Here is an 11489-nt window from a genome sequence, read left to right as displayed (position 1 = left end):
GCGGGGCGGGGCGGCTTGGAGGAGGGGGCAAGGCGCGGCGACGCAAAGGAGTCCGTCTCGGACTCCTAGTCCGAGTCGGCGGCGGCGCTCGCGGGGAAGGCGGCGGCGGCGGCCTGGCGCGGCTGGGCCTTCGGCCCAGTCGGCGCGGGAACCTTTTTTTAAATAATTTCGCCGACTGAAATAAAATCCTAAAAAAAATAAATAAAAATATTAAAATGCCAAAATAAATTTTCATCGTCTAAATAAAATATTTAGAATGAGATGAACATTTTCTTGGCCCTAAAATGCAATTTTGGAAAACGTGCAATTTTTCTAATGCAAACAAAATTGCAATAAAATCCAAATAAAGCAATTATTTGATTTTAATATTTTTCCTCCAATATTTCAATTATCTTGGAGAAGTCATATTATCTCCTCTCATATATTTTAGTGTGAAATATTTTTGGAGAGAAAATAATTAAAACCAAAAATCCTCGTTTCAAGATTTGATAAAGATCAAATTTGAAAACCGGGAAATCCCCAACTCTCTCCGAGGGTCCTTGATTTGCTTAGGATTTCGAGGATCGCGAGACGAAATGCGAATAAAATATGATATGCATGGATGACTATGTATAACATTCCAAATTGAAAATTTGGGATGTTACAGATTGGTAGGAAAAGACCATCGCTCGTCCCCGACCCCCAGTCATAAGAAGACAATCAAAAAATAAATCATGCTCCGACTTCATCACATAACGGTTCACCATACGTGCATGCTACGAGAATCACAAACTTTAACACAAGTATTTCCCAAATTCACAACTACTCAACTAGCATGACTCTAATATCACCATCTCCATATCTCAAAACAATTACAAGTATCAAACTTCTCATAGCATTCAACACACTCATAAGAAAGTTTTTACTATTCTTGAATACCAAGCATATTAGGATTATTTAAGCAAATGACCATGCTATTTAAGACTCTCAAAATAATCTAAGTGAAACATGAGAGATCAATAGTTTCTATAAAACAATTCCACCACCGTTCTCTAAAAATATAAGTGAAGTACTAGAGCAAAACTATATAACTCAAATGATATAAGCGAAGCACATAGAGTATTCTGACAAATTCCAAATCATGTATGGCTCTCTCAAAAGGTGTGTACAGCAAGGATGATTGTCGTAAACTAAAAAGCGAAGACTCAAATCATACAAGACGCTCCAAGCAAAACACATATCATGTGGTGAATAGAAATATAGCTCCAAGTAAAGTTACCGATAGAAGTAGACGAAAGAGGGGATGCCTTCCGGGGCATCCCCAAGCTTTGGCTTTTAGGTGTCCTTAGATTATCTTGGGGGTGCCATGGGCGTACCCAAGCTTAGGCTTTTGCCACTCCTTGTTCCATAATCCATCAAATCTTTACCCAAAACTTGAAAACTTCACAACACAAAACTTAAAGTAGAAAATCTCGTGAGCTCCGTTAGCGAAAGAAAACAAAAGACCACTTCAAGGTACTGTAATGAACTCATTCTTTATTTATATTGGTGTTAAACCTACTGTATTCCAACTTCTATATGGTTTATAAACTATTTTACTAGCCATAGATTTATCAAAATAAGCAAACAACACACGAAAAACAGAATCTGTCAAAAACAGAACAGTCTGTAGTAATCTGTAGCTAGCGCAAGATCTGGAACCCCAAAAATTCTAAAATAAATTTCTGGACGTGAGTAATTTATCTATTAATCATCTGAAAAATAATTAACTAAATAGCGCTTTCCAAATAAAAATGGCAGCAGTTCTCGTGACCGCTAAAGTTTCTGTTTTTTACAGCAAGATATCAAGACTTTCCCCAAGTCTTCCCAACGGTTCTACTTGGCACAAACAATAATTAAACGTAAAAAACACAACCAAAACAGAGGCTAGGTAAATTATTTATTACTAAACAGGAGCAAAAAGCAAGGAATAAAAATAAAATTGGGTTGCCTCCCAACAAGCGCTATCATTTAACGCCCCTAGCTAGGCATAAAAACAAGGATATATCTAGGTATTGCCATCTTTGGTAGGCAATTCTTCGATGAGGCATCTACCATCCTTAGGAATTTCTTTATTTTTATTGATTATCAAACTTTTAGGCACAAGATCAAAAAATTCATTTGTAACAAATGGTTCCTTAATGATAGTAAAAAGATTAGGATGAATACTTATAGATTTGAGATCCGCAGTTTCGTTACTAGAGGATTCACCCTTATTTTTAGGAACATACATAAGCTTGGCAATTTTAGTAGTAGGACTTGGAGTATTCTTTAAGGAAGAAAAGGCGGTTCCCAAGTTGGTAATAATACCCTCAAGTTTATCGATTCTAGTGGAATCCCGATTTATTTTCTCATTAACTATAGGTTCTTTTTCTTTAATATTTTTCAAAGTGACTCCTACTTTAGATCCATATTGAGTGATTCGGTTGTGGATCTTTTTATCCAAATTTTTAGTTAACTCTATAGTAGCAACCTTATTTTCAATAATTTCAAGTCTTTGCATTACATGCTCCAAAGTTAACATAGTTCCATTAACCAAAAGAGGTGGTGAGCCAGACAAATCTAACATAGCATTATAAGAATCAAAAGTACGGCTACCCAAGAAGTTCCCTCTGGTAATGGTATCAAGGATATATCTGTACCAAGGAGTAACACCTACATAAAAATTGCAAAGAAGAACGAAAGTAGATTGCTTCCTGGTAGATCTATTTTAAGCATTGCAAATTCTATACCAAGCGTCTTTTAGATTTTCTCCCTCCCTTTGTTTAAAACTCAGAACTTCATTCTCAGGAGACAATGGAGAAGATAAAGGACTAGCCATAACGACAAGCAAAAGGAAAAGAGAGGGAGGATAGAGAGAGAGAGAGGGCGAATAAAACGGCAAGGGTGAAGTGGGGGAGAGGAAAACGAGAGGCAAATGGCAAATAATGTAATGCGGGAGATAAGGGTTGTGATGGGTACTTGGTATGTTGACTTTTGCGTAGACTCCCCGGCAACGGCGCCAGAAATGGCTCGTTGTCGGGAGTCAAATCTTGACTTGCGCGAACCTCCCCGGCAACGGTGCCAAAAATTCTGCTTGCTACCTCTTGAGCACTACGTTAGATTTCCTTGAAGAGGAAAGGATGATGCACCAAAGTAGCGTAAGTATTTCCCTCAGTTTTTGAGAACCAAGGTATGAATCCAGTAGGAGGCTACACACAAAGTCCCTAGTACCTGCACAAAACAAATAACTCCTCGCAATCAACGCGATAAGGGGTTGTCAATCCCTTCACTGTCACATACGAGAGTAAGATCTGATAGATATGACAATGTAATATTTTTGGTATTTTTGTGATAAAGATGCAAAGTAAAATAAAAGCAAAGAAATAACTAAGTATTGGAAGATTAATATGATGAAGATAGACCCGGGGGCCATAGGTTTCACTAGTGGCTTCTCTCAAGAGCATAAATATTTTACGGTGGGTGAACAAATTACTGTTGAGCAATTGACAGAATTGAGCATAGTTATGAGAATATCTAGGTACGATCATGTATATAGGCATCACGTCCGAGACAAGTAGACCGACTCCTGTCTGCATCTACTACTATTACTCCACTCATCGACCACTATCCAGCATGCATCTAGAGTATTAAGTTCATGAAAACAGAGTAACGCCTTAAGCAAGATGACATGATGTAGAGGGATAAATTCATGCAATATGATAAAAAAACCATCTTGTTATCCTCGATGGCAACAATACAATACGTGCCTTGCTGCCCCTACTGTCACTGGGAAAGGACACCGCAAGATTGAACCCAAAGCTAAGCACTTCTCCCATTGCAAGAAAGATCAATCTAGTAGGCCAAACCAAACTGATAATTCGAAGAGACTTGCAAAGATAACCAATCATACATAAAAGAATCCAGAGAAGATTCCAATATTGTTCATAGATAATCTTGATGATAAACCCACAATTCATCAGTCTCAACAAACACACCGCAAAAAGAAGATTACATCGAATAGATCTCCACAAGAGAGGGGGAGAACATTGTATTGAGATCCAAAAAGAGAGAAGAAGACATCTAGCTAATAACTATGGACCCGAAGGTCTAAAGTAAACTAATCACACTTCATCTGAGAGGTTATGGTGTTGATGTAGAAGCCCTCCATGATCGATGCCCCCTCCGGCGGAGCTCCGGAACAGGCCCCAAGATGGGATCTCGTGGATACAGAAAGTTACGATGGTGGAATTAGGGTTTTGGCTCCGTTTCTGATTGTTTGGGGGTACGTAGGTATATATAGGAGGAAGGAGTACGTCGGTGGAGCAATAGGGGGCCCACGAGGGTGGAGGGCGCGCCTAGGGGGGTAGGCGCGCCCCCTACCTATTTGAAACACTGACACTACTTTGCTGCATCACCCTTTCCTCTTCAAGGGAAAACCAACGCAAGTGCTCAAGAGGTAGCAGCCTACGATGGAATTACTCACGCACGGCGGTGAGCATCATGAAATTGGTGATGGAGGAAGGTTGATGATGACGATGGCGACAAATTCGCCTCTCCGGAGCCCCGAACGGACTCCAGATCAGCCCTCCCGAGAGAGATTAGGGCTTGGTGGTGGCTCCGTATCGTAAAACGCGATGAATCCTTCTCTCCTATTTTTTTCTCCCTGAACACGAATACATGGAGTTGGAGTTGAGGTCGGTGGATTACCAGGGGGCCCACGAGGCCGGGGGCGCGCCCCCACCCTCGTGGATAGGGTGTGGGCCCCCTGGCCTTGATTCTTTCGCCAGTTTTTTTATATATTCCAAAAATAATCTTCGTTGATTTTCAGGTCATTCCAAGAACTTTTATTTCTGCACAAAAATAACACCATGGCAATTCTGCTGAAAACAACGTCAGTCCGGGTTAGTTCACTTCAAATCATACAAGTTAGAGTCCAAAACAAGGGCAAAAGTGTTTGGAAAAGTAGATACGACGGAGACGTATCTACTCCCCCAAGCTTAAACATTTGCTTGTCCTCAAGCAATTCAGTTGATAAACTGAAAGTGATAAAGAAAAACTTTTACAAACTCTGTTTGCTCTTATTATTATAAATATGTAAAGCCAGCATTCAAGTTTTCAGCAAAGATTATGAACTAACCATATTCGCAATAACATTTAGGTCTCATGTTTACTCATATCAATGTCATAATCAACTAGCAAGCAATAATAATAAATCTCGGATGACAACACTTTCTCAAAACAATCGTAATATGATATAACAAGATGGTATCTCGCTAGCCTTTTCTGAGACCGCAAAACATAAATGCAGAGCACCTTTAAAGATCAAGGACTGACTAGACATTGTAATTCATGGTAAAAGAGCTCCAGTCAAGTCATACTCAATGTAAACTAACGATAATACATGCAAATGACAGCGGTGCTCTCCAACTGGTGCTTTTTAATAAGAGAATGATGACTCAACGTAAAAGTAAATAGATATGCCCTTCGTAGAGGGAAGCAGGGATTTGTAGAGGTGCCAGAGCTCGATTTTGAAATAGAGATGAATAATATTTTGAGCGGTATACTTTCATTGTCAACATAACAACCGAGAGATCTCTATATCTTCCATGCCACACATTATAGGCGGTTCCCAAGCAGAATGGTAAAGTTTATACACCCTCACCATCAACAAGCATCAATCCATGGCTTGCCTGAAACAACGGGTGCCTCCAACTAACAACAATTCTGGGGGAGTTTTGTTTGCAATTATTTTGATTTGATTTGAGCATGGGACTGGGCATCCCGCTGACCAGCCATTTTCTCGTGAGTGAGGAGCGGGGTCCACTCCTCTTTAAAATAACCTGCCTAGCATGGAGGATACAGACAACCCTAGTTGATACATGACCTATTCGAGCATACAAACAGAATGTTTATTTGAAGGTTTAGAGTTTGGCACATACAAATTTACTTTGAACGGCATGTAGATACCATATATAGGAAGGTATGGTGGACTCATATGGAATAACTTTGGGGTTTATGGAATTGGATGCACAAGCAATATTCCCGCTTAGTACAAGTGAAGGCTAGAAAGAGACTGGGAAGCGACCAGCTAGAGAGCGACAACAGTCATGAACATGCATTAAAATTAATCAACACCGAATGCAAGCATGAGTATGTTATAATTCACCATGAACATAAATATCGTGGAGGCTATGTTGATTTTGTTTCAACTACATGCGTGAACATGTGCCAAGTCAAGCCACTCGAATCGTTCAAAGGAGGATACCACCCTATCATACCACATCACAACCATGTTAATAGCATGTCGGCATGCAAGGTAAACCATTATAAACTCCTAGCAAATTAAGCATGGCATAAGCAACTATAATCTCTAATTGTCATTGCAAACATGTTTCATTCATAATAGGCTGAATCAGGAATGATGAACTAATCATATTTACAAAAACAAGAGAGGTCGAGTTCATACTAGTTTTTCTCATCTCAGTCAGTTCATCATATATCGTCATTATTGCCTTTCACTTGCACGACTGAATAGTGTGGATAATAATAATAGTGCACGTGCATTGGACTAAGCTGGAATCTGCAAGCATTCAATGCATGGGAGAAGACAACGTAATATGGGCTCTTTGTTAGATCAACAATAATGCATATAAGAGCCACTCAACAATTTCATCGTGGTCTTCTCCTCTCGACCCCCAATGAAAAGAAAAGAAACAAAACTATTTACACGGGAAACCTCCCAACAAGCAAAAGAAGAACGAGAAATCTTTTTGGGTTTTCTTTTTAATTACTACTACTACAGGTATGAAAAGTAAACTAGCTAAAATCTACAACTATTTTTTTGGTTTTTCTTAAGGTTTTTCAAACACACAAGAAGAAAGCTTAAAAAGAAAAAAAAACTAGCATGGATGATACAATGAAAAAGTATGAGCACTGACAATTGGCATGAGTGTGTGGACATGAATGTAATGTTGGTGAGAAATACGTACTCCCCCAAGCTTAGGCTTTTGGCCTAAGTTGGTCTATGCCCATGGATCAAAGTGGTAGCTGGGGTCGTACTGAGATGCAGCGGCAATTGCCTCATGAGCTACAGCTTGGAGGCGAGCTGCCTCCGTTCTCCTCTCGTACTCGCTTGCCTCCTCCCTGGTTATAACATATCTCCCTTTTGTCTGAAAATCAAAGAAAGCAGGAGTAGGGAGAGCAACATGGATGGTGCGTCGTCTGTCAAAGATTAGTCAGTTCTTCCTCTCAACAAACTCATGACGAACCATAGCAATATAATCTAGATAAGTAGGGGGTAACTCCATATCATATCCACGTATGGGTACCTCAAGAAAATTAGCTAAACGGGTTGCGTAAATTCCACCAAACAAATCTCCATTAATATTGTTATTATGCAACCTACGTGCAACAATGGCCCCAAAGTTGTATTGTCTATCTCCTAATACAGCACTCTTGAGAACACTAAGATACGGAACACACATATGACATGCCTCATCCTTACCGTTTATGCATCTACCTATAAAGAGAGCAAAATAATGTATGGCAGGAAAATGAATGCTCCCTATGGTAGCTTGTGTTATTTGTCTAGATTCCCTCATAGTGATACTAGCAAGGAAGTCTTTAAATTCAGATTTGCGAGGTTCACTAGCACTACCCCACTGCGGGAGTTTACAAGCAATATTAAAATCTTCTAAGTCCATGGTATAATATTTTATCATAAAGATCAAATAGGACATTGTGAGAATTGTGCGATGATGTAAATTTAAATCTTCTCACAGAGGAATCAGTTAGGTGATAATATTGGGGGCACTTATCTGCCTCGAAGCTCTCAAGATCAGCGTTACACACATATGCATCAAATTCTTCCTTGATTCCTGCTTGAACAATAAAATCTTTGGACGGCCATTCACAAGGCCGCACTTGAGCATCCCTTGGTAATTCATTGTCCGGCTCGCGTATTGTGGGCCTGGGTCCTTGCTTCCTTGAGGAACCACCTTGGTACATTTTCCTAAACATATTTCTTCCTCTGAAAAATTTCTGAAATTTTTAGTAACTCAAAAATAAAAGTGAACCAAACTCAACAAAATTGATAGCAACTACTCCTACAAGTGCCTAGAGGCCATATCATGCATTAGAACTATTTTTGACCACATAAATTTGACAGGCAAGCTCAAGAACAGGGTGACCTAAGCATAAAAAATTTGCAATAAATAAAGCACTAGAAAAAAAACTAATTGGACCATTGGAGGAGTCACATACCGAAGAACAATCCCCCAAAGCAATTTTGTGAATGGAGCTTTGAGCAAGGAGATCGAAAATGGCAGCAAGATGAGCAAGAACTCGGGTTTGAGCTGGTGGATGATTTTTTCTAGAGCAAGACGAAGTGTTTGGGTGCAAGAATAAGTGGAGGGGACCCACGTGGGGTCCACGAGGCAGGGGGCGCGCCCTCCACCCTCGTGGGCACATGGTGGGTCCCCCTAGTGTGTTCTCAGTGCCAATAATTCTTAAATATTCTGGAAAAAACATATTTCATTTTCAGGGCATTTGGAGAACTTTTATTTTTGGGGTATTTTTATTGCATGGATAATTCAGAAAACAGACAGAAAATACTATTTTTGCTTTATTTAATATAAATAACAGAAAGTAAAATGAGGGTAGAAAAAGTTGTGCTTTCTTACTTCATCCATCTCATGCTCATCAAAAGGAATCCACTAACAAGGTTGATGAAGTCTTATTAACAAACTCTTTTTGAATAACATGAAACCGGAGAATTTTTTAATAACACTAGGTTACCTCAATGGGGATATGCATGTCCCCAACAATAAGAATATCATATTTCTTCCTGACAGTAGGAATAGGAAATTCAAAACCTCCAATAGTAATCTTTGAAAATTTTCCAATAGAATTGATACTGTGGACTTGAGGTTGTTTCCTCGGAAAGTGTACCGTATGCTCATTACCATTAACATGAAAAGTGACATTGCCTTTGTTGCAATTAATAACAGCCCCTGCAGTATTCAAAAAGGGTCTACCAAGGATAATCGACATACTATCGTCCTCGGGAATATCAAGAATAACAAAGTCCGTTAAAATAGTAACGTTTGCAACCACAACAGGCACATCCTCACAAATACTGACAGGTATAGCAGTTGATTTATCAGCCATTTGCAAATATATTTCAGTGGGTGTCGACTTATTCAAATCAAGTCTACGATATAAAGAGAGAGGCATAACACTAACACCGGCTCCAAGATCACATAAAGCAGTTTTAACATGGTTTCTTTTAATAGAGCATGGTATAGTTGGTACTCCGGGATCTCCAAGTTTCTTTGGTATTCCACCCTTAAAAGTATAATTAGCAAGCATGGTGGAAATTTCAGCTTCCGGTATCTTTCTTTTTAGTAACAATATCCTTCATGTACTTAGCATAAGGGTTCATTTTAAGCATATCGGAAAAACGCATACGCAAAAAGATAGGTCTAATCATTCCAGCAAAGCGCTCAAAATCCTCATCATCCTTTTTCTTGGATGGGTTAGGAGGAAAAGGCATGGGTTTCTGAACCCATGGTTCTCTTTCCTTACCGTGCTTCCTAGCAACAAAGTCTCTCTTATCATAACGTTGATTCTTTGATTTTGGGTTATCAAGATCAACAACAGGTTCAATCTCTACATCATTATCATTGCTAGGTTGAGCATCAACATGAACATCATCATTAACATTATCACTAGGTTCATGTTCATTACCAGATTGTGTTTCAACATCAGAAATAGAAATATCATTGGGATTCTCAGGTGTGTCAACAACAGGTTCACTGGAAGCATGCAAGGTTCTATCATTTTCCTTTTTCTTCTTCTTAGAAGAACTGGGTGCATCACCAGTAGTTCTCTGAGAATCTTGCTCAATTCTCTTAGGGTGGCCCTCAGGATACAAAGGTTCCTGAGTCATTTTACCCCCTCTAGTCATAACTCTAACATCATTATCATTTTTCTTATTATTTAATTCAATGAGCAAATTATTCTGAGCCTTAAGTACTTGTTCTACTTGAGTGGTAACCATAGAATCATGTTTACTAATAAGTTTAAGTTCACCTTTAACTCTAGACATATAATCACTCAAGTGTTCAAGCATATCAACATTGTGTTTCAATTGTCTACCAACATAACCATTGAAGTTTTCTTGTTTAACAATAAAATTATCAAACTCATCTAAGCATTGGCTAGCAGACTTATTACGAGGAATATCTCCTTCATCAAATATATAGAGAGAATTTACCTTTACTACCTTTGTCGGGCTATCAAGACCATGTATTTCTTCAATAGGTAGTAAATTCTTAACATCTTCAGTTGTAATACCTTTTCTTTCATAGATTTATTTGCCTCTTGCATATCTTCAGGACTGAGAAATAGAATACCCATTTTCTTCTGAGTTGGCTTAGGAGTTGGTTCAGGAAACGTCCAATTATTTTCATTAGTCAACATATTGCAATAGCAATTCAGCTTGATCAACAGTTCTTTCCCTGAAAACACAACCAACACAACTATCCAGGTAATCTCTGGAAGCATCGGTTAGTCCATTATAAAAGATATCAAGTATTTCGTTTTTCTTTTGAGGATGATCAGGCAAAGCATTAAGTAATTGGAGAATCCTCCCCCAAGCTTGTGGTTGACTCTCTTCTTCAATTTGCACAAAATTATATATTTCCCTTAAGGCAGCTTGTTTCTTATGAGCAGGGAAATATTTAGCAGAGAAGTAATAAATCACATCCTGGGGATTACGCACACAACCAAGATCAAGAGAATTAAACCATGTTTTAGCATCACCCTTTAATGAGAACGGAAGCAACTTAAGGATAAAGTAATAGCAAGTTTTATCATCATGAGTAAACAAGGTGGCTATATCATTTAATTTAGTAAGATGTGCCACAACAGTTTCAGATTCATAGCCATAAAAAGGATCAGATTCGACCAAAGTAATTAACTCAGGATCGACAGAGAAATCATAATCCTTATCAATAATAAGGATAGGTGAAGTAGCAAAAGCAGGGTCATATTTCATTCTAGCATTCAAAGACTTTTCTTTAAGCTTAGCTAACAGTTTCTTAAGATCAGATCTATCATTGCAGGCAAGAAAGTCTCTAGCAGTTTCTTCATCCATAACATAACCCTCAGGCACAACAGGCAATTCATATCTATGGGGAAAATCTTCATCATCACTTTCATCAATATTATCAGTTTCAATAATTTCATTCTCTCTAACCCTAGCAATTTGTTCATCAAGAAATTCACCTAGTGGCACAGTAGTATCAAGCATAGAAGTAGTTTCATCATAAGCATCATGCATAGCAGAAGTGGCATCATCAATAACATGCGACCTATCAGAATCAATAGCATGTGTAGGTGTCCCAAGTTTACTCAAAACAGAAGGTGAATCAAGTGCAGAGCTAGATGGCAGTTCCTTACCTCCCCTCTTAGTTGAGGGAAAAATC

This window comes from Triticum aestivum, chromosome 5A (assembly GCF_018294505.1).
Source record: "Triticum aestivum cultivar Chinese Spring chromosome 5A, IWGSC CS RefSeq v2.1, whole genome shotgun sequence".
Classification (NCBI taxonomy): Eukaryota; Viridiplantae; Streptophyta; class Magnoliopsida; order Poales; family Poaceae; genus Triticum; species Triticum aestivum.
This window is presented reverse-complemented; position numbering follows the sequence as displayed.